Genomic DNA, 25,373 nt, shown 5'->3' on the forward strand with positions numbered 1-25,373 from the left:
TTTGAGTATGTTGTAAGTGTTTGAAAGATGTTGTTAATATGTTTAATCGCTTATCATAATCACTAATCAAAATCAATAAATAAACAGGTTTTAATAGAATGAATAACAATAAATCTAATTAAACAAAATTCTTAGATCTGCTCGCCCATTTAATTTATTTATTGTAGTATTCTTCATTACTGTATTTTTTTGTAATATTGTTATTTTTAAATGTTTTCTGTATTAAGAAAATAAACGGGTTAAAGCTCAACTGGGTGTGAAATTAAAATAAATAAATATTATATTCCCAATTATGATATATTGTGAGGCTTAAAGTATTGGTGAGGAGAGAAATGTTGAGAAGTACCTGTCTATTGCGATCTTTTTACCAAACAAGGTTTAAGTAATTTCAAGCAACTTGTCATTTCTTAATGGTGGTCGTTCATCAAAACAATTTTTTTTATGTAAACACAAAATTGCACCCTACCTTAATCTGACGGTACGGATATTTCAAAGTTCCACATATTATGATGAAAAAAATCATGGAAACTAAAAATTGTTGCATTTTTTGCATTGAGATAAGTTGCACATAAATAATTGGCGTCTTGTCCTAACCTTTCGGTACAGATATTTCAAAGTTTCAGATAGATTTCATGCAGATATGTTTTTTTTAAAGAAATTATTAAAAATATATATTATACCAGTATGATCGCTATTGTCTGGGCAAACCTGTCTGGTAGAAAATAATTAATGAAACAATAAAGACAGTTTATGATCACAACAATTATGTTTTTAAAACCGATTAACAGTTTCACAAAGAAAACCATTAAAAATTCAAGCTTGTTCTTTGTGAAACTGTTTGCGATGTAATCCATGCGAATTTAAGATTTTTAAAACTAAATTGTTCTGCGCACGTTAAATCAAGGTATAAAAAAAGGTATTTTAAATCAATGAATTCGACAACATTCATAAATTACGAATTTTTGGGATCTTTGATTAGGACTTTATATATATTTTTTAAATGTCAAATATTTTATTCCAAATCAGTTAAACACAATTTTTGAAAATGTGATAATGTTACAGACACAAAGTAAATTTGTTAACCTAAATTTGTTTTCTGTGTCTTGTATGAAAGAGTGCAAAGTGCTTAACCTACTGATTTTCTAAATGAATAATGGCAGTTGCCAGGCTCGTTTTGGGGTCGCGTCTCTTGGTTTGAGAAACATTAGTCTACAATTCTAGATTCTAAATAAAACAGAAGTTCTCAAACTTTTTAAATTGTAATAAATATAATTGTTTTTGAAATAAAACCCCACTTTGTTAGTAGTATAAAATTTGTGTGACTGGTAGACGTTTCGTGAAGGACATTTCTCCGATAAGAGCCGTCTTCCGAAAGGAGAGGACGAAGTTTTTCGTCAATATTTTCATAGAATTCATTGCTTCGACAAGTCGCTCGCCTCTTGTTTTACATAATCTTTATTTTTATTATCTTTAATCTATCTTATAGTATTTAAAACAAAATTTTAAAAATGCTTTTGTATTATACAATATACATTGTTTTAACTGTACTTAATTGGATCGCGTGTGAGTAATATACAAAATATAATATTAAAAATATACTATGGCATTTCAGTGAACTCAACTCTAGTAAATATTTCAAACCTAATAACTGATTGGCTTTGCATCTACATAATTAAGACGTCAATGGGCGGTTTCCTACGTAAAGATATGTAACTGATTTACTTTAAACAGTGATTTCTAATATTATTCGGAATAAAAAGTGTTGCTGAAATTTTGGTCTGCAGTAATATTTTGTTGTGGTTTTATTTTCAATACACATTTAGGCAGTTTTAACCATAATCTGTGAGATAATTATATTTTCATTATTTCAATTGAAGTCCAATTCTGCTGGTGCTATCTATACACTCTAATGTTCATTGTTTTTTTAATAAATTTTATTAGTCTTATTTCTTCTCTAAAAATAGCAAGAATTGTAATAAAATGCTTATTTAAATTTAACATTTATTGTAGGTTACTGTTTGCGACACCTGACCAACATGGTATCCAGTTTCCAGTAACCACATATCTCTGGCGTCCGAACCTTCTGATAGTCACTCGGCTTTATCTTGTTTGGGCAGGTAAGATCGCTTAGGCCTGATTGAATATGTCCGAAAGGTAACATTAATTATTAGACGTTTAAATATGGGTACCCGTATGTACCCCCTTATTAACTGACAGTACATTGTTTTGAAGAACCTGTGAGAGGTAGGTACTACCAATTTCATTCATTTAACTTAAGTATTTAGAGGTTTGCAGTTAGTTACCTTGACAAAACGGACAGATCAATGTTCGCAATAATTGATATAATTTTTTTTTAGTAAAAGACAAACAATTCTGGTTTCCGAATAGCCTGACACTATTTGATTTTCTCCTACTACCATAAATATTAACCAATATGTTTCTTGTGCGGTGATGGAAGAATATGCAGCAGAGAAATTAAATTAATGACGCCTGGACGGGAATCTCACACATTTGTTCATGCTACTAACCAATCGCATTCGGTAGTGCTGTGTGTGTTTGTAATAATGAGAAACTATAATGAGTGCGAACATCGCCTTTTATGATATTTTTTTACCGTGACCGGTTTTAGCTTATAATGGCTACTAACACACGAATTATTTTCCTTAGAGCAAAGATGCCAGGTAGATATACTGTGTTTGTTCTACAGATATTGCGATAAAAGGTTATCAAATATCTGTCACAAGCAATCCCTTTGATACCGGTGCAAAGTCGGTAGACACATTCTCAACATTTGTACACGGTTGATATTTGTACACGGTTGATATTTGTACACGGTTGATATTTGTACACGGTTGATATTTGTACACGGTTGATATTTGTACACGGTTGATATTTGTACACGGTTGATATTTGTTCACGGGAACTGGTCGATTTTAAGACTCGCTATTGTGCTCAACAACTCGGCTATACGACAGTTTTTTATTAAAATTATTTTTTTCTAAAATAGTGCGTACAAAGAAATATTTTTTCAATTTATATTTTCTCTGTATGTTGTCGGGAAAAGGAGAGGAAATTGAGTTGACTAGAAACTAATTTATAAACACGAAGAAAATATGAATAATAAACATGCCATAAAAACCCTTAATAATCTGAATGGTGGTGCTTTAACATTTTTTTACTTATTTTGTGTGGCATGGAAATCAGAAACTAAAATAGCATTGACACCGAAGATATAAGCTTTTGAAATAATCTAAATCCATTGGCGCTTCCTCAAAATACTAAAGTTACGAGAAGGGTAATATATTAAATTAAATTATAATTAAAATTTAAAAGAAAGACAAACATTCCCGGGTTACGAATAACCTGACAATATTTGAAAATCTCCTACTACCACCACAGTAAGCTGAAAATGTTGCGTGTGTTGTGATGGAAGACTTAGCCAGCCGAGGAATTGAACACACAACGCCTGGGTATATACCACGCAGTGCAACTTTTCAAAGGAAAAACGTTGAACCTCTTGACTGAATATTATCCTGATATGTTTTTGCTGAGAAAACAAAGAAAAAAAAACGAATTTAACCAAGCATGGTAAACAAAGGAATTTTTTGCTAAAATGAACGAAAGAAACCATATGCCTGTCCCCAGGTAAGCTTGGTTTTTATTGAAAATTTAATTAATGCTTAGTAACTGGAATTTAAAAAAAAAAATTCTCAATGCACGATGAAAATTAAATTTTCTTTCAAAATGTTTTTTTGTTTAGTTTTTCACAACTTCACAATTAAGTAGGGTCTGGTGGTGAGATTTAGTCAAACGCGTCAGATTCCTTCCCAGGCGTTGTATATTAAAGTTATAATTACTTATGGTCTGGTGGTGAGATTCAGTCAAATGCGTCAGGTTCCCGCATGAAAAAATGTAAAATCGCTGTGTTAAATTTTTGAGTCAAATAATATAAAGTTTATTCCAATTTTATTAATGTTATCTGACGACATAGCTCACAAGATCGTGCCGTGGCCTTACTTGCAAAGTACATCGAATTTTATGTATTTATAGTATTCGCAAAAAAAAAGTTCGGCATTAATTTTATCATTTCCAACGAGAAAAATAAATTTTTCGACTTTATCATCCCAATAATCGAATAACCAAACTTTAAAAAAAGTTCTTTAAAAACGCAGTTTTTTGTCAAAGCTCGTTGCAGTAAAAAGCTTTGATACAAATGCACAGCTATCGCTGCGCAAATTTGCGCAAAAAGCCATCGCGAAACCTGCGCAAAGGTAGTACTCCCACACTTGAGGCGAGCTTTAAGCTTCGGTTAGTTTCAGTTGGTCCCTACGTTTCGTACAAAGCGGACGTCTTTCTAACTTATTTCTAATAACACAAACTGTTAAACTTTAGAACTGGAAAAAGTCTCACTTCTAAACTTTCACAAAAATTCCGATCTTTTAAAACAAACTATTTTCTTTTGAATTTAGATTAAAAATTTTCGAACTTTAAAATTTTATTTTATCTGTGCTTGAAGTGATTTGGAAAGCAATTATAAATTAATTGAAATATAAACAAATAAATTAAGAAAAATATATTGTAAAATATTTTTGGGTGGAAGTCTTTTATTCCGCTTGTAGTTGAGTTGTTTAGGGACTTACTTATGATAACGTTCTCTTGTGATGTTTGTGAACGCTGCTGATACTGGGAGGACAAAAATAAACGGCATGTAAGTGATTTCATTAAATTATATTTTTAACAGCTTTTAAAATTTTTGAATTCATTATATGTATAAAATTTTAGAATTAGAGAGAATTCAACACTATTATGTTTATGTTTCCTACAAGCACATTATAATGTTATTTGTATTGTTATTTGCACATTATAATGTTAATGGTATAGTGTGCAATGTACGTACCTGCGTAGTAAATAACTTGATACAAAAATAACTTTAAAAAAAAAAAAATAATGCTATTGGGAATAACTCTTTCTTATATTTTTTGGAATTCTTAGGAAATGAAATTGATTTTAAAATTTTTTCGAAAGGTCTAATTTTCTTGAAAACTTCTAATTCATCCTCGTTGGTCGTTTTAAAATTGTGTGTTTAAGTTTTTGCTGTAATTTACAAACAAAACAATAAAGAAGAAAAAAAGTTTAAAAAATAATAATATATATTTCATTATGAAACAGATGGTTAATCTAGCTGTACTGCTCACTCAGTACAATAATATATTTCATAAGAATTTCGCTATGAAGCTAGTAAAATATTATCGAGCAGAAAAGGAAATTCTAAATAAAATAGTATTTTTCAAGTATTTTAACAATTTTCAATTCTATTCAATAAATACATTAATTTAAGCACTTGTTAAAAGTCTTTAAAATGCTTCTTTCGCTGCCGATAAATTAAAATGGGTTCAAACATATTTTTGTAATTTATTCATTTACCCTTCAGTTTCAATTTATCTTGTATTTTCACAACGCGTTGCATATTCAGAAATAATACCGGATTGTTGTATTTATTTAACAGTTAGATTGTTCAATTAAACATACATTTTTAATAATATTATACAACGTGTCCGAGGGATCATGAGTTCATTTTAACTAACTTCTGGAAGGGATTCTGAATGATAATACAAGTACGACAATAAATACATTTTAACTAACTTCTGGAAGGGATTCTGAATGATAATACAAGTACGACAATAAATACATTTTAACTAACTTCTGGAAGGGATTCTGAATGATAATACAAGTACGACAATAAATACATTTTAACTAACTTCTGGAAGGGATTCTGAATGATAATACAAGTACGACAATAAATACATTTTAACTAACTTCTGGAAGGGATTCTGAATGATAATACAAGTACGACAATAAATACATTTTAACTAACTTCTGGAAGGGATTCTGAATGATAATACAAGTACGACAATAAATACATTTTTTAGAAATTTGACATTTTTAGGTACTGTTCTGATAAGTAGTTGAATGTTTGGTGTGGAAAAAAATATTTCTATGGAAATATATTTCTGTGTGAAAACACCTTTTTTAAATCGCTTGTACTTCCACCATCAAATAGAATAACTTCTCCGAGTAAGTGGTGTTTGCAGCCTGGAATACATAAACTATATTATATAGTATCGCTTCTTCAAACGCATTTTGTGAAAAAACGCCGTTTTCATTTAAAATAATCAACACATAGTTTTAATTCTATACAAATAATTTATAAGTAAATATTAAAGTAAGAATAATGTATACTGTTAATGAATTATATATATTATAGAGTTTCGTGAAAACCTCATTCTGTGATGAGGTGTTTGATATAGTATTCTTTGTTTTTAGTTTTTTTCTTAACCGAAATATTGCATGTACTCTTGCTCTGTAATGAAATAATAATAATTTTCTTCAAATGCTTACATTTTTGATCGTTTAATCTTAAAATACTAATGATCCATCAATAATGCCATGAACGCAGTGTGAAACTACAAAATAACTTTAACTGTATTTCAAATACAAATAAAACACACAAAAACTGCTAATTACACATTGACAGATGTTGCGGTTTGCAAATTGATCAGTTTTGTGGAATGGAAAACTAAAATTGTAATTTAAAAGTCCAGAGAAGATCCGCAATTCTACAAAGAGTAAGGAATGAAATTTTATTTTATGGAATTTGGGCACTATGTACGTTTGAACTCAATATATTGAACTTTGAACTATTAATTGTTTTCTAAAAAATACTTTTTTACTTATTTTGGTATTATTCAGTAATTTTTCGAGAAAGTTAAAAAAAGTAATATATTCTATCTGCACTCTAACAAGCTGATATTAGAAATCCGTGGAAATTATGAAACCTTTTTAAATGGAAAAAAATATTCCCCTATAACGAATCATCCGAAAATACTTCCTTGTACTATCAATATTTGCGGAAATTATTATTTGGAAGACATTGCTAGCGGATGATTGAACATGTGACACCGTCGCGGATACCAGACGCTTTGGCAAGCTCGATCATCTAGTTGGCTCATTAAAAGAAGCTCTTTGCCATTGAAATAAATCAATGTATTGTGTACATTTTATTTTCAATGCAATTAGCCGTTTGCACGTAAAGTCGGCGGTGAAACTAATTACTTTAAGAAAAAAGGTTTTTTAGCACATATTATTTCAGCATAATATTTAGTAAATGAGGAAAAAGGAGTCTTTTTGTTTCTGTCCGGAAGAAAGTAGGTTTTATTTATCCATTATCCTAATTGTAGGGATGCTCTAAGACTCCACTCGACCATGGAGCTAGTTTTTGATGGATCGTTTATATAATCCTGTTTTATGTTGATACGTCATGTTCAAGGAGGAAACCAACATTATGAGATAAAACATAGCTACATAGTTGTCATCAAATATTTTCAGTATTCAAAGCACATTTCGCTCATGTAATTTAAAAGGACCAGATGTGCGAAAATCGCGATTTTTTAGTTAAAAATGCTGAAATGTCCGAGAATTCACCAAATTTGCTGTGTAAAAAGACCAAATCGGATATTTATACAATTACACCTTTATTGTATGATATGTTTCTTTGCAATTATTACTATTTAAAAAAATATTTTTGATGTAAAAAAAAAATTATACCGCATACGGAAAAAATCTGTTTGATGCAGATTTTTGACAAATATTAGAAAAATTCTCAAATGATCTTCAGACACCGTTGTTAGCTTTCAGCCTTTCAGCCCCAGTGTTAATTCAAATTAACATGAACTATGTGATTTTTTTTACCGTAACGGTGGTGATTTAGAAAAGTCATGTTTTTGTTTTCTTATAGCTTGTAGTCTTTTTTGTGTCGTCTTTTTTTTCTGCTCGGTTGAAATCCTTATTCTCGCCACAAAAACGATAAATATTTTGACATCTTCTGATTGTGAGTTTCATCGAATTTCTGCCGTCGTTGATCACTTAATTTAAGGTGAGATATCAATATTTTATACTCGACTTATAAATATTTTAACGCATTAAGATGTGTTCTATAATAATAACATCAGTTCAATTCACTGATCAGTCATTTCCCAGATTATTGTAAATGAATTTCAATGTTCATTCAAATTAACACTGGTAGTGACGGACATGTTTTCGACTAGTATGGCGAATTTTTAAAGATTTATTATTCTAGATTATTTCTTTATTCTTGAATGAATTTAAGTTAAAATGTTATTTATTTATTTATTTCATTTAAACGCCCATAGGGATTTTACATACAATGCAATTATGTTTTTTAAATAGAATAACAGTAAAGAGTTTACATAATATATAAGAATATACAGATTACATAAAATATAAGATTTAACAATGCATAGGTTAACAAAATATAGGTAACATGAAACAAGAGTTTACGAAACTTAGGTAACATGAAATTTAAGTAAATGAAATAAAAATATATGATCTGCCAATATCCTCCAAATCAATTGAATAAAAAAGGATGAAATTGTTGTTCACATTAGCCTATAAACTATGTAACTCTAATTAACAATCTCTATTACGCAAGATTAGGATAAGAATCGACAAAAAGTCTAATAGAAAAACATTTAGTTAAGTATTACAATATTAAACCAAGTATCACAATATTAAGTCAAGTACCACAATATTAAACCAAGCATTATAATATTAAACTAAGTATTACAATATTAAGTTAAGTATTATAATATTAAACAAAGCACTATAATATTAAGTTAAGTACTATAATATTAAACTAAGTAATATAATATTTATTTATTTACACGTATTTTGTAGAGTAGTAGAAATAGTTCGCACATACTCCGTTTAATGATTGCCAAGTTCATATTTGACATACAGATTTAATAATAATGTGTTTATAGGCTGATAGACATTCAGTACCGTTAGTGTTCACGCAATATTTATTTCCTGCACTGTGTAGTCGGTTCATTACTGAATTTATTTCTGCTTTGGTACCTGCAATGTTACAATGGTAAGGTACCTTCTGACGAACCGTTCTACTAGGCACATTTATACCTTAGAGATTATCAATACATTAAAAATGTGCATTTTTGACATGAAACATTTATTTTTATTACATTAGTGTTATGTTTATTTTACGTTACTATTTTAAAAATATCCTCTGATGCCAAATATTAATCCAAATTAACATTGACTAATTTAAAAAAAAAAAAAAACAAAACTTTTCAAATATTTTTTTCTGAGGTATATATCAAGCATTACATATTTTATATATGTGGAAAAAACAACTTAATTTTGGAAAAAAACTGTTGAAAAAAAAAATTGATTTATGATGATGAAATTTAGTGATGTGAGTTTTACCCAACAGATTTCCTAATTGATGACTGGAAGTAGAAAATGTAAATGACAATTTGGTCTCCGGTGAATTTTTTTTATTTTTTATATGACATCCAAACAAAAACATGATTTCTCTCACACGCTCCCACTGATAAGTTTGATTGTTTTCAAGGCCCACTTGTACCACTTGGTACACACCACATTGCATAATAAGGGTCGAGGCGGGAAGAGTGGAGGCGAATCTGCTGATATTTATTTCTTGATATATGATAAAAATCACCAAAAACCGAAATTCAATATTCCCTTTATTTTGCAAATAGTGATGTTATGTAGTTATTTAACAGTAAAATTGTGGTAAACAGTAGTATATAAAATGGTGAAAGAAGTCGGAGGCGCCTGAGAGAGACACTATTAATAGGGAATAAGCATTTGTTTATAATAAAATTCAATAATTGAGGTTATAATGAAACATAAACACTCTTTTAAATATTACTGTTAGTTTATAAAAATAATTCGCTGAAAAACGAATTTCATTTTCCTGAATAATTTGTATTTTGTTTGGTGTTTTGACGTAGGTTCCGCCTGTATAATTTGCTGGCCGCCAACAATAACTGTCACTGGGATATTGGATCACCTAGAGAGGTTGGAGGATGTGACGTAACAGTCGCTCTCTACAACATTCTTTCATTTTTGAGGCATTTTTAAAGAAGCACATAAAGTTTTCGCAAAAATACATTTTCGTCGACATAAACACATAAAAAATCCGTCATTTTCGTAATAAGTAGTTATTGAAATTTTTAACTTATTGTCAATATGACTGTGACACCTTTAAATGAGGAGAATTTTGTTTGGAATTTGAGAAAAGGTAAAGTTGAATCTGGTTATTCTAATCATTTCACTTAACTTAGTAAATTTTTTCTCAATTTTTATCTTCACGATAATAATTATTATAGTTCCACTTTTTTCCATTGTGGTAGCGTGGATCGACGAGGAACTTACAGAAGAAAATTTCTTCAAGTTTTTGTTAAACGAAGTGGAAAGAATAATTGTTGGAGATAAGATCTCTAATGAAGTCAAAGGAGGAAATCTGAACGTCAAAGAAAGCCTTACATATTTCAAGTAGTTTCTCGCCTGAAAAGTTTTCCCAAGCAAATAGAAACCTGTAAGAAGAAAAACGTCCCATGTGTTCCGAGATACGGAAAATTCTCCTGATAATGGAATTATGGGATAATTTTCTCTGTGATGTTGGAAATGTTGGAGATGTTGGGGATATTCTACCTAGATGTTGGAGATGTTGATGTTACTTTGTGTGCTGTTGTGATAACATTATCGATAGTTGTGTTTAGAAATTACAGCTACTGGCAAATAGTGGACAAAAAAGGTCAAATACTTAGAGTTATCTTTACTCACAGAGAATGGATATTATTTTTTGAGCTCCGTGGAATGGGTTGGGGTTACGAATTTAAAAGCGAAATGAAAACAAAATATGGTTCATCCCAAAATGAAAATACACTACGATGTATTTTTTTTATTGAATGCTTTAAAAAAAATTTATAAATGATGTTATATAGATAACCCCTGATTACTGATACCTGTTCTGAGGTCTACAAATATATTTATTTCTTTTCCACTTTGTCTAAATGAAATGTCCTTCCGTAATATTGTTGATATTACATAAGTATTTTTTAATTCAATATTATTTGGTAATGTGAGCCTCACTCAGTGCGGTATTAATTATATTAATATAATATGGTTCCCTCCACTAAGTAGTACTTCAAGTCTGTGTCGGCTATGGCTTTGAAATCGAGTTGTAGTTTTAAATAGTTATATCTTTGTTAAGTGACTAAATCTGACTCCCAGCATACCTCTTCTTCTGCCACTCAGAATGTTCTCTCAGTACCTGCTCATCGAACGTTGCTTGAAATGGCTATATTTGACAGCTACCGTGGTTAAGTGGTTACGATCCTTGGCTACGAATCCCGAGATCACGGGTTCAAATCCCGGCGTGCGCAAGTAAATTTTAGTAATAAATTTTATGCTATTTCTTCCTTAAAAACAATATTTACTATATTTGCCGTTCGTTCCAGAAGGGTAAATACTTTTAGCATCGTCCTGGCGAAAGAACACGATTCAGAATCAAACCGTTGTTGGAATGGCTTTAGTTGTATTTGGTGACCAAATCTCAATAACCAGGTACTTCTTCACCGTTCTCTTCCTCTTCCTCAACCCCTTCTCCTTACTTACTACATTTAGCCTCGCAACAAACGCATCCAAATAATTCGGAATGCCGTAGTCTTACTGGCTCCAAATAGTTTTACTGGCTCCAAATAGTCTTACTGGTTCCAAATAGTCTTACTGGCTCCAAATAGTCTTACTGGTTCCAAACAGTCTTACTGGCTCCAAATAGTCTTACTGGCTCAAAATAGTCTTACTGGTTTCAAATAGTCTTACTGGCTCCAAATAGTCTTACTGGCTCCAAATAGTCTTACTGGCTTCAAATAGTCTTACCGGCTCCAAATAGTCTTACTGGCTCCAAATAGTCTTACTGGCTTCAAATAGTCTTACCGGCTCCAAATAGTCTTACTGGCTCCAAATAGTTGGGGCCATTTAGGATTCTTGTGTGATACACACATTAAAAAATAATAATGTCATTTTCAAGTACTGCATCTGTAAACTAGTTTATTCCTAACCTACCTCTTCCCCATCTCTTTACGCATTCCCACTCCATTCAGCGATAATACAACATTAGGCTCCGTTTTATTCTTATTATTTCCAATTTTAACAATATTTTTTTCTTATCGTGTGGATAATAATATCCCGTGTAAATTCTCTCATTATCACCCTTCTTCAAAAAGAATTTCTTGGAATGTATTCGTTTATCAACCAAATCTGACCGGCCAGTAACATTATTCTCTCATATCTTTACCACCCCAGCTCTGTTCACTTAAAAATATGCATTAATTAGAAATTTTTAAGTTCCACACCGTCACCGATACGTGGTTGAACTAGAACGTGACATGACATAAAATAAATTCTCTTCAGTTTTTACTTGATTTGCTATGAAAACTACAGCACAGTAAATTATTTTCTGTTTTCAATCGCAACTAGCTCATAATCGCTGGAAGCATTGATAGCGGTGACCTTAAATGCTAATGCGAAAACTCAATAATGAATTGTTTAATTGTGAATAATTCACAGCAGTTCTGGGAAATTTTCTGTCTGAATTATTTTAGTAACATACTGTACACGTCCAAACTTTTGCCCACCAGTGTTATTTGAGAATATGTATGAAATATTTTGATATCGGTTTGTTTGGCGCAATAATATTTATTTAATGAACCACTAAGGCCAAGTTCTTATGAATGCTGATACCTATACTCAAAAGATGTTGTTTCAAGGAACTGGCAGAAAAAAAAGGATTCATGGAACTAAACACTGCAGAATGTTTTAATAATGCATAGGTCATCAGTTTGTTTGCCACAATAATGTTTATTTAATGCACCACTAAGCCAGGCTAGGTTCTTATGTTGGAGTACTGATACCTATGCTCAAAAGATATTGTTTCAAGGAGCTGGCAGAAAAAAAAGAATTCAAGGAACTAAACGCTGCAGAATGTTCGAATAATGCATAGGTGTATTAATTACACATTTTTTTGTATTTCTTGGTCATTAACTATCTAAAATTTTCTAGACATTTCGTTTTGAACAGGTTTATTTCACATGTATATTATTTTTATTTATTTGCTACCGCGTAGTCAATAAAAAATGTAGAAATCATAACAGCTAGTAACAACCTTATATATAAAAAATCTTATTTATAAAAGCAAATTATCTTTAATTATAAATAATTCCAAAATAAAAATTAATAACAGAATGTTTCTAATAAATTCAAATAAAATGATATATATATATATATATACTTAAAATTCTAATTAATCTCACGCACAGTATGTAGATATGATTACTAGACTACTGAAGTTAGAACTTCTATACTGGCTACTGTAGGTATGCCTAATAGACTAATGACTACTGTAGGTATGACTACCAGAAATTTTAAAACTAGAATCAGGGAACATGAACTCAGTTTACAAAATAATAACTATTCCGAGTTCACTTGTTATGCTGACACCTCCCACCTTTCTACCCCCCCCCTCCACAAAATTACCCATCCCAATACCCTCACCTAATAAAATGTAATCATTTTGTACTTGCATAATTTTACAGTTAGTTTAAAGATTGCTGGTGATTGGCACGGATGTGTCGAAACCGGTATAAATAAATAAAAATCATGAAACAAATGTACGAGTACATGTAAAATAAAAGTCATTGAAACAAAGTATCATGTCGATGTACACGTCTGTGCTAAAACCACTGAAGATATAAACCGATAGAAGTATGTCGTGAGAGTGTCCAAGTGTCTGGTCTCTCCAAGTAAGGAAATTTCAATTACTTCTGATGAAATCGATCCAGCTTTCTCAAATGTCTAAATTCTTTCTTGAACAGATTATCAACAAACGGCATTGTCTAACTGAATCCTGGGAGTTGTGAAATTTGACAATATCCGTTATCTTTCAATACATCCTCCACGATCGAGGGGTAAGGCTTTCGACTAGCAAGCCGGAGGTCACAGGTTAAAATTATAATATTTGATTAATTTGTATTATTTCAAAATATATATATTCATTCAAAATAATACATGGTATATTTGCGGTGGTACGGCACGTTCCAAGTTGGAAGACAATCTCAATATTACCCTGATGTAAGACCACCGTTGAGAATTGAAATGGCTTTTGCTGTGTTTTGTGACTAAATCTGAATTGCCAGGTACCTCTTCTTATACATATCTTTCCCCTCCTTACTACCTTCAGCCTCACAACACATCCCGATTGGTGGTACCATAGTCTCACTAGCTTCAGGTGGTTGGGAGCAGTTTGAGAATCTTCTGCGGTATTCACGCAAAAAAATCCGGGGATTATGTATTTCGTGGGTAAAACATACTCATGTGTGCAGTCGACCAAAATGAACGAGGTGGTTGGGTTCGTTACTATGGACTTGTGCATTTATTTAAAACTTTTAACTCCCAAATCAACATAAAAGCATTACCCTAAGCTGCGCAGATTATTTTGGATACCAGTACGACTATTTATGTTGACGGCCTCAGTATTAGTGTTATTTGACAATTTACTAATTAAAAATAATATATGGCATATTTGCTGTTCCAGAGTAAAAGATACTCTCAGTATAAAATATATTTCGGACTGAGCAACCCCCTCTTAATGTATGGTTGCATTGGCTGGGGATCATCAGAAAGATCAATTCTAGATTCGCTTATGAAGGCCCAGAAATCAATAATTAAAGTATGTATGCGCAAACTATATAGGTTCTCTAGCGATGAGCTCATTAAACAATAATATAAAAAACAAATATATAAAAAAGGTTATTATCCATGTACATAAAAATCTTGACAATATTCAAAAAATTGACCATAAACATATCACAAGAAGCCACACTAGAAATAACCTTATGATCCCAACGAGCAATACGGCAAAGTATCAAAAGACACACACATACTTAGGACCTAAACTGTACAACAAAATCCCCCCTGAGTTAAATATAAAAAATATCAAGTTCAACTCTATCATAAGATTGTAACGATTAAACATCACAAATTAAAACATTAATGAGATATATTATAGACACAGACAAATCACACACTTACTTTCACATATTTTTAGTTCCTTGGAACGGGCAATTTGTCTAGTCAGGAACCAATAATTTCGACCTGATAAGGTACAATATTTTATAATCACTAAAAATATTTTAATTATATCTTGTATCATATTGTACTGTGTGTAAATCTAAAGGAATAAATACATACAAGTATTGCCATGGAGTAAGACCATCATTCAGAATTGAAATGTTGCTTGAAATGGCTTTTGTCGTATTTGGCGACTAGATCTGTTCCTTGATCTGTTACAGATCCTTGTGTGATTTCACATTTAAAAAATATGTATCTTATAGTAAATTAGGAGATCCGAAAATAATTAATCCGAAGGTAATTTAATCGTAGGTAATGAAGAGATATTTGAAAATGTTTTTACTGCCCTCAAAACTGGGAACTGTAAATTAAATGCATGAAAATGTTCAATGAAGTTTTTTGAAAAGTTTTTCCTCGGTAATTCGACAACCGTAAAGATTTCTCGTGGGATTGTTTTTCCAACAACAAAAAAACTCTTTTTCTGTATTTCCAAAAAATATCTGAATTAGAAATTATTACAAAATTATAGAAATAACAGATAACTCGTTTCTGAGACGAAAAACGGGTTTGTTTTATCTAGAAGGCTTCAATTTTCCCATCTTATTATATATAAAATTTATCAATCATGAAACACATCAGTATTTTTTTTAAATATATTATTTGAACTAAAACCTTATTTCCAAGAAAAATATTATTCCATCATCTGAGAAATCAAACAGAAATACAGGTTTTTTTTATAAAATCCAACAAATTAATATTAAATAAAAATTCTAATGCAGATTTCCTTTAAAATATTACATTTTTTATTAAAATCAATGCGTGATTTTTTGATTGCTGAAGTGGAAGAAGATTGATCAAACCGAAGCAAAATAACATTTTTTTCAAGGTAACTTTTTGGGTAAGCAACTTTGTTGGAATTTTATAAAATTTGAATGTAATTAACAATTTTGCCAATAGATTGAATTTTTCACGAGAGATGGAAAGGTTGATAGGGAAATTAAAAGAATGATAAATGTAGGAAATTCTATTGTTGGAGAACTGAAAGAGTTAGTCGATAGCAGTTCATAATGGCGAGCTGATACCAACCCTGGTAAATGGCAAAGAGGCATTGCACTGGCAGAGGAAGTATAAAACTGAAGTGCTTCAACGATAACTACTCAAAAATTAAAGGTATTGTAAGAAACTGCTTTGTATTCATCCTGTTCACATATTATATTTCATAAGTTGAATTCAAGACTTGAAACGCATACTCTAACGAGTTGCGTAAATATAAAAGATACGAAGTTTTCATAGTTTCAACGTGCTTTGCATATTCTAAGAATGAAGCCATCTCGAAATTAATATAATTACATAATATTACAGTCTAGATATTGTACTTTTCCATTTAAAATACATAACTACTTCCATGAAGTATAGTTTTGAACTGAAGAAAATGTTTTCCAGATGGTAGCTATATCTTATTAGTGTAAGTATTAAAACCAATTTCTTATGCCCTTATTTTCTGATGAAAGTTAGATTTTAAGAACCGGAGATAAGCATAACTTTAGTAAGTCTAACCCATTCTAACGATTTGAAAAAGAAAACTCATTATCAGATATTTACATCGCAAAAAAATATGTTTTCACCTGATATGAACTGGAAATTATTTCACTCCGTTTTTTAAAAAAAAGCTGTGCACACAACAAATAGTTGTACAATAAGTTAGTCAGTTCTATATATTCTTTTATGGATGTAAACTGGTTTCAATTTCTTCTTACTTTAAGTGATATTGATTATTTTCAAACATAGGGATTTTTTAAACAAAGGTGAGAAAAAATGGTTATTTAGACACAAGAACGGCCTACAATACAATATGTATCGGATATTCTTTATATAAAAGAAATAACGTATTTTATTTTTGGGATGCACTAAACAGTCTTGCTGAACATTGCAGATTTTGCTTATAAAACAGCATTCTAGAGTGCAGATGTCCTTTAGATGGTTGATGCCATCTGTCCTGGTGGCTGATACTGCAAGGCTGTTGCTTAAATATGGAAGCAGCGCAACTTGGTTAAAGACCCAGAAAATAAACCACCATAACCCTTCTTTCGATATCTCTATTCTATGGGTAAACTAGTCCCAGAAAGGGCTCATATGAATGCCATCGATGTTCGTCCTCTTCCTTCTCACGCGTCTTGTTTGAAAACAAAAAAGACAGAAGATACTAACACGATAACGTCACGTATAACCTTTCGCTATATTACCAAAATAAACTTGCTGACTAGATTTTTTTATGTAAAGTGTAATTCTGTGTACGATGAGAAATAATACAAATTCGTACCTTTTGCATTGCAATAATGCACAGGATAAGATAAGAGAAAACCTAAAATATCTTCTCATGTCCAGTAGACAATGTTTTTGTGTAAACTCTAAGCTTTACGTTAGTGTTTACCCAAGCAGGTAATGACTTGGCTGGTCGGTGCTTCGAATCCAAATCGCAAACTCTCTAGTGCAATGTGCCCTACCTCCCTAGGGTAGTTAGGCATTATCACATAGTTTCAACGAGCATATACTGCTGGCTAGTTTCCCAGGCCCGGATTTACAAACAGTATAAATAGGCTTTAGCACACTGCGCCTGAAAATCAGTGGGGTGAAAGAGATAAAAAACTATTGAAAAATTAGAGAATCTGTTCTGAAGTTTAAGGTCGGAAATACTTTCCTAGGTTACCCTTAGTAATTTAATTCAAATTAGGCTGAACATTCTCAATATTTTTTACACATACATTCAATAAAATTGTCTTTTTACGGACTTCCCGCATCCTTGCGTGAATTTCCGACTTTTTGGTGGAAAGTTAGATTCAAACAGTTGCTTATGGTGTGGCAAGGGCTTGTGTAAGGCTTGTGATTAGCTGTAATTTACGGCGCTTTCCCGAACCGTAAATTGTGTTCAGGAGATGGGAGATTGAAACAATTGTCTGCACAATTGATTTAGTTTATTTGTGAGGACGAATTTTATAGTTTACGTAGAACGCGGTGACGGTGGCAGAAAGAAGGTAGTACTGGCGGTTGAATCGAACGCTAAAACGGGAATGAAGATTCCTCTTGTCTTGCTCGCTTGCGTTAAGCAGCGGATTAATTCGCTTTAATATTGCCACATGTGAGGGGAAATAAAGTAGTCCCACAATAGTTTCACCTCTTCCTCACATTCAATAAATGCTGGTGTCAAACTGTGATCGGTTCTATCTCTGACTTTGTTTTGTTGCACATCTATGACCTCTTGTCATGTGTACTTATTCATTGCTACGCGGATGACAGTAAAGTCCATGGTAGCTTTTTGTTGGACAAGCCTCCAAAGGATACACAAGAGAATGAACAGTTATCTCGAAAGAGTTAACTTATTTTTTTATTCTTAAATATATTTGTATTACAAAGGTATAGTATATTGTCCCCCACAATAGAAGTTCACCTTTGTTGTGGAGGACTTTTTCAATTGTAAAGTTATATAATACTAAGAAAATACAGTGAAGTTAGTTACACAGAGAAACAATAAAAATTAAAATATCAAATCGATTTTTCCATAGTTATAACAACAACAAAAAAGTGAAATATAAAAAAAATTAAAAATTAAAAGTATGTAGCCAGTTCCATATGTGTTTTTTGTATTCTGTAAGATTAGATGTTTTATATTGTGTTGGAAGTGAATTGTATAGTTTTATAGCCTGGAATCTGTAGTGTTTTTGTCCAAAGGATGTGTTGGTTTTTGGTATTAGTAGTTGGTGTGCATGTCTTGTTCTAGTATTGCGAGAAATTTGTGAAGTTTTAAATGTGTTTAGGTTCTTTTAAAGGAAAGTAAGTATTTGTTTTGAATATAATTTTTGAATCTTCAACACTGGGAATTTTTTGAATATGGATGAAGTGGGTGTTAGTATAGATACTTTAAGTTTTACTTTTATTAAGGTTTTCTGAGCTTTATACAGTGTGTCTATGTATTTTTACTGGCATAGCCCCAGGCAATAATGCCGTATTCCATTATGGATTGTGCTATTGCGAGGTATATATTCTTTATATCAAATATATCAGTTTCCTCTTGGACTAAGAATAAGTTAGTCGAATTTAATGTTGCGAAGTCCCTATTATGTCTGATTAAGTCTAAAAGGGATCGAAATGACAATCTAATTTATTTCAACGGAAAAAATCTTCCCAACATACCTTCCATTGATAAGCTTGGTGTAACTTTAAATGCCCATCGAAGCTAGAGTCAAATTAGCCTCTCAGAATCTGAGCGTACTGTACAGTGTACAGGGCCCGCGAATACTTTAAAAGTAGACAACTGCTAACCCTGTACAAAACGCAAGTGCGCCTCACTGTTGAATTTTGTAGCCACCTCTGGTCTGGAGTCCCAAAATACCTGAAAAACCCAAGACTTATAACTTAATATAATATTGATAATATTAACCTAGAAAAATAAACACTACAGGTATTCAACCTAAAATTATAGCTAGGCAGTACGTTTAAAGTTGATAACAATAATATTCTACTGACTAAATTAATACTACAAAGTACCAATATTGGTTTAACAGCAACAATCATAGAATGACCATACTGACAACGACAAGAGGGATAGTATGAATAATTATTAATAAATAATAGCAAGAAATGAATGAAAATAAATTATTAGTTAGAGTGTAGAAAACGAATTTAACGACTGTAAAATATTAATATTATTGTTAGTTTTCAGATTTTTTGCATTTACTTACTTTCATTGCCATTATTATTGTTATACTTTACCAACATTTACTGTGATCCATTAAAATCTCTACTTTTATTTTATATAAAATTGCTACTTTTGTGATGTATAAAAAAAGTTTAAAATATCCCAATCATTAAATTTTCTGAAAAATTAATTATCGGTATCTGAAAACAAAAAAAGTTCCATCATTTCTAAAATATAAATTATATTTTTTAAATATAAAATACCACGGTAATCGGAAGCTGTTTTATTATTAAAAAGTGATGTAATATGGTGTACGTTGTTGATCAGTGTCCCCAATTACGGAATAGCCAAGGGAGTCTGGTCCAGCCCTGTAGAAACCCGGTTGGTGAATAATTGTAGTCCAGGGTATCATTTGACCGTTGTTTTGGACCGTTGTTTGTTGCTAAGCGAATGTTTGCTGGTCGAGACCTGGTCACGCGTTTGATATTATTTGTAACGCGCAATCCTTGATAATGGTTTCACTAGAGTCTTGCGAATCGAACTAGACCTCCTGACTTTTCGTCACACTTTTAAACAATTTTATTTGAAAATATTTAAAAACCCACCTTTAACGATAAACATACCCTATCATGTTTAGATTATGATTACTGCCATCTACTGAGCGAAGTGGATTAACTGAATCTATAAGGGCGTCTCTATTAATACATAGTTGAATAGTTTACATCAATTGCAATATATTATTTGAATGTTTAGTAAAATTTTTATCTCAAAAGACGTTTACGCGTAATTTTATTGTTATTATTTGAATGGGTGTGCAAATTATCGTGTTGAAATTACAAAAGAAATGGACTTTTTTCCACTAAATCGATTTGAATAAAGTATGAAATGTGCCAAAATTTAAATCAATACGTCAAATCTGCTTATCTCTGCTAGAAACATCTTCGTATTAATTAAGTTATTTGTTCTAATAATCATGTTAATTTAACTGACAGATGTAGCAAAGCAAATAAACTCCCACCTGACTTTACTTACATAGTACAGTCTATACATGTACTTAATTATCATTTTATGTACTGTATTCTATTCATTAATAATTTAGCAAAATATCTGGCACTAACAGCACATGTCAAAGCAGTAAATTAATTACCGACGATATTATTATCTACACAGCAGTAGATTGGTTATATTTCGATTGTGAGATATTATTTATGTCGTGATTATTATTTAGATTCTAAAACTTGTTCATATACGCTTTACCCATAAAAACACAATTCACCTTTAAAAACAATATATTACTCAGACAACCGTCTCTCCTCCCAACTCCGAAATGTAAAGAAACTCATTGATTCAATTTGACAATAAACATCTTGAGAATTATTTTTTAAATTGCCAGAAAGTAACTTTAATAAAAAAAAAAAAAAAAAAACAAATTTTAAACTTCACGTTAAAATATACACTGAATACTTGGCTGATGGCATATTACATAAAAATAACGAACAATGACAAATCCCCCATACACACGAGCCTAGTTTTATTATGATGGTAAATCTTATGTACAAAATTATGTGAAATAATTACTTTATTTTCTGTAAATTATGTTACATTATTTTTTTTTTAATAAATAAAAAAATAAACGTACAGATGTAGTCGAATTATATAAGTAACTTTTAGACCTTTAGGGAGGCCAATAAATGTAAAGATGCACTCGAATTATATAAGAAAATTTTAGATCTTTAGGGAGGCCAATAAATGTAAAGATGTACTCGAATTATATAAGAAACTTTTAGACCTTAGGGCGGTTAAAAAAAATTATTTAAGAAACTTTTTGACCTTAAGGCGGCCAATAAGAGAATAATATAAGACACTTTTTGACCTTAGAGAGGCTAATAAGAGAATAATATAAGAAACTTTTAGACCTTAGAGAGGCCAATAAGAGATTTACTTAAGAAACTTTTAGAATCTAGAATAAGAGAATTAAGAAACTCTCAATTTCGCCTTAGTGAAATACCACCATTCAGAAAAGATATGGTTTCTTGAAATAGCTGTGTTTAGGACCGGATCATAAAAGCCAGGTGCTAACTCACATTCCTTTCCCATACTCATTCCCTTTCCCATCTCTTCAGCTCCACAACATACCCGAATCGCTGATGCCATAGTCCCACTGGCTTCAGAAGTTGGCAACAATTGGGATTCTTGTGCGGTATTCAACCAAAAATGGCTTAAAACATAGTCAATAATACTTATTGAATGAAAAATATTAGTACGTGTTGAATTATTTGGCGGGTTTGGAACAAGCCTAGCTAGTAAGACCAACAGAATGCTCAATTCCTGTTGACAGCATTTATTCTTTCTCGGGAGATTTTTCAATTTTTTTTTCAAAAATTTTAAAAGATTTCAATTTTTTTATTCTATAAATTTTAAAACATTTCAATTTTGGTGATTTTCTTACTGCCATACTAGGCTCATGCCCGTATTATGGTAGTCGTATATGATTTATGTAAGAATAACAAAATAATATATTGTAGAACAGTAATAAAAAATAAGGGAAACGGAAATTGTTATGGTAAAACAAAAAATTAAAAAAATGCATATTATTTAATAGAAAATGGAAATATAAATATTAAAAATAAGATTAAAATACATGCAAAATTGCCCCAAATTATACTGAATAATTTTTTTTAAGACAGATTAATATTATGGTCACATTGTTACATTTGAATTAAGTGATTTAAAAATAAAAAAATGATAGAGTTAAACTTTTTTTTGGAGTGAGTATTTCATATGAATAATTATTTGATATAATAATTTGTTGTTTGTGTTATTATCATAAGGAAATAAAAGGTACATTTATTAATGAAGAAAAATCTTATAATTGAACGTTCGGTTAGCGGTCGGGCGTAACGAGTTCAACAATCGCAACAGATTCCGAAGTACTCCGTTTTCAAAAGAATTCAAGAACGATATTGATGCAATATGTACATAATCAATTTTTTTTCCAGAAGGTATGTTGAAGTTAGGTCAGTCAGCGCAAAAATGGCATAGTCCACAAACTTGACGAGCTGAGATAATTGCGTTTAAAGTTTTAAAATGAGGAGCTTTTTATTAAATTTGCAACAAAACCGTGAAATCTCCAAAAAAAAAATATTTTTTAATTGATGTATCTTCTTCTATTTAATTAATAAATATTTATAACCTCTTATAGATTTAAATTCACTCGTATTCACTCGTACATGAAGTACCCCTTTTCTGATTGGCGAAGTATAAAATTGAATTAAAACAATTCAATTATAAAAATATCAGATTAAAAACGAATTATTATCATTCGGTTACATATCTGTAAAAAATCACTCTATAGAGGATAAATATGTAATACTTGTATTTCGTTTGTATTGTGCAAAATGGTTTCCACAACATAACATTATATCACAAAGTAGTCCCTCCGTTATTATTAACTAAATTCTCACCTTGAATTTATAGCGATACGAGTAGTTCTGACTTGAGTAATATTGTGTAGTAAAGTTGATCGATTTGATTGATTAACTTTACAAATATGGCTCTAATTGTCACATGTCATAATGGACAGTAAAAAGAAACATTATTATTTTCTCTTTGATTCCTGTCACCCCCTCTCCTGTAGGTAAGTCCGGATTAAATACCAAACCATTAGCTTATTGTTATAATATTGAAAATACCTCAATATATCAGATGTGTTCATGACATCTTTTGTGATATTGACTCGACTTGACGGGCAGGAAAATACTTTAACAATATTACTTTCTCCTAAGAAAATATTCAATCAATCACGATGTTGTGTGGTACCCAATACCAAGTAGCTTACTTCATTTCCCAAGAAGGGTATTCCTAAGAAACATGAAAATCTTTCCGAAATATTTCATTAGGCAATATTTAAGAGGTCAAGGCAAAATTATCGGAAACTAATTTTCAAAGACTGTTAACTACAAAGAAAAGGTATTGTATTCTATTACGACTTCTAAATGTATTCGTACAACTTTTATGATTTCCTGTTTTTTCTCGACAAATCCATTAAAATACCAATATTGAAATTTAGTTCAATTGAAACTTATAACTTTTAAGATGTGTACAAACGTTACGACAATAATTATTATATCTGCTCATAAGATTCTCATTTCGGAGCACAATCTGCCTACAGTTTTATATTATGTTTTAGTTTTATTGTTCTTGTTTTGTCTTGTCCTGCTGTTATTATTATTCTAAGTTAGACCATCAATTTGTATAAACAGTATATCAAGTGTTATAGTATTAGATCTGTATTGGGTAAGGCACACTGTAGGAATTATTTTAAGAAGAAGAATACTAAATTATCGGAAACTAAGTTTCTTACAGTAAAGCCCACTTGAAGTGAAATGTCACTAAACTGCGATATATAAATGCCAAATTATATAGCGCATTTAAATTATTATTATTATTATAGTATGTGTACAAACGTTTTAAACATAATAATTATTTATGATGCGCCCAACAGAAAACAGTTGGACTGATCAAGAAATTTTAGACAGAAGAGTTTTGGAAAAGTCATAATATCAGAGCTTACAGTTTGAGGGTTTTTATTAGTATTGACGGTTTTTCTTTTATTTATTTATCTATTTATTCAAACGCCATATAATGGCTTTTACGATACAGTGATAATCGAATCACAAGCGTACAGTGGTAAACAGGATAATAATAGCAATAAATTAAAGAACAATTAATGTGTAAACAAAAACACTGTTGCAAGTGATGCAGTTATTAATGTAAGTGCAGTAAGACAATGCATAATTCAAAAGAAATATATACCAGTGTAACAATAGTTGAACTACTTTATGCTAGGTTTGTATAAGACCTGCCATAAGTCGAAGTATCAGGTGTCTATGATAATAGTCAGTAGTGAGTTTATTGTTACCCACAAAATTAATTGTACTTGGAATAGCTGAGTAGGCATAGCAACTTGGAATTAACAATTCAGGGCTGTCAGCAATTCAATGATACTTATGAATAAGAAATAAATTTAAAAAAAAATAAATGCAGTAATAATATTATTTAATCTTTTAAATAATTTATAATTTCGGCTGTGTAATTTTTACCACGTTTGATTTTTTCGGCTACCGAAGGCATTAACAATTTGTGGTGAGGCCACTTACGAGAGGATATCTATAATGATAATTACACAGCAAAATTTGTTTATAAACACACCGTTATGTATAAATTGAATATTACTTTTATGGAGGAATACAAAAAAAGTTAATTAAAAAGTTTCGGAATTCTTCAAATAAAATTTGATAACAATTAATAAACGAATAGATTTCTAGTTAAGACACAAATCTAATAAAACATTACATTTAAAATTTGGCAAATCTTTATTATTTTCACAGATTTTGAAATAACGATACAATTTATTGTTACAAACACACAATTTATTTTGTTAGTTTTTGGACATCAAGTCTACAATATCCGTAAAAAGAAATTTATTTATTTCCAACAGCAGTTTTTGAGTGGAAACTTGTTTATTTTTTTCTTGGAGGGTATTACAGCTACGAGTTAACACCTCTCAGTATTTTAAACAAAAAAACTATTGTATATTTTATTAAAATGTTGTAAATAATAATAATGTAGAACAACCCGAGTGGCG

The 25,373-nt window shown here is 30.8% G+C and overlaps 1 long non-coding RNA gene across 1 annotated transcript in view; it reads left to right on the forward strand.

Annotated features, from left to right (window-relative positions):
- Positions 1–4,422: 4,422 nt before the first annotated feature.
- The window catches only part of LOC149411783 (uncharacterized), a 149,057-nt gene continuing 128,106 nt past the window's right edge, over positions 4,423–25,373 (forward strand). Inside the window, exon 1 of the long non-coding RNA XR_016304728.1 lies at positions 4,423–4,708. This is a non-coding gene — a long non-coding RNA (uncharacterized LOC149411783). The remainder of the gene's footprint in view (positions 4,709–25,373) is intronic.

The sequence above is a fragment of the Hesperophylax consimilis genome, chromosome 24, assembly GCF_061612785.1.
Source record: "Hesperophylax consimilis isolate HC1 chromosome 24, BYU_Hcon_1.0, whole genome shotgun sequence".
Lineage (NCBI taxonomy): Eukaryota > Metazoa > Arthropoda > Insecta > Trichoptera > Limnephilidae > Hesperophylax > Hesperophylax consimilis.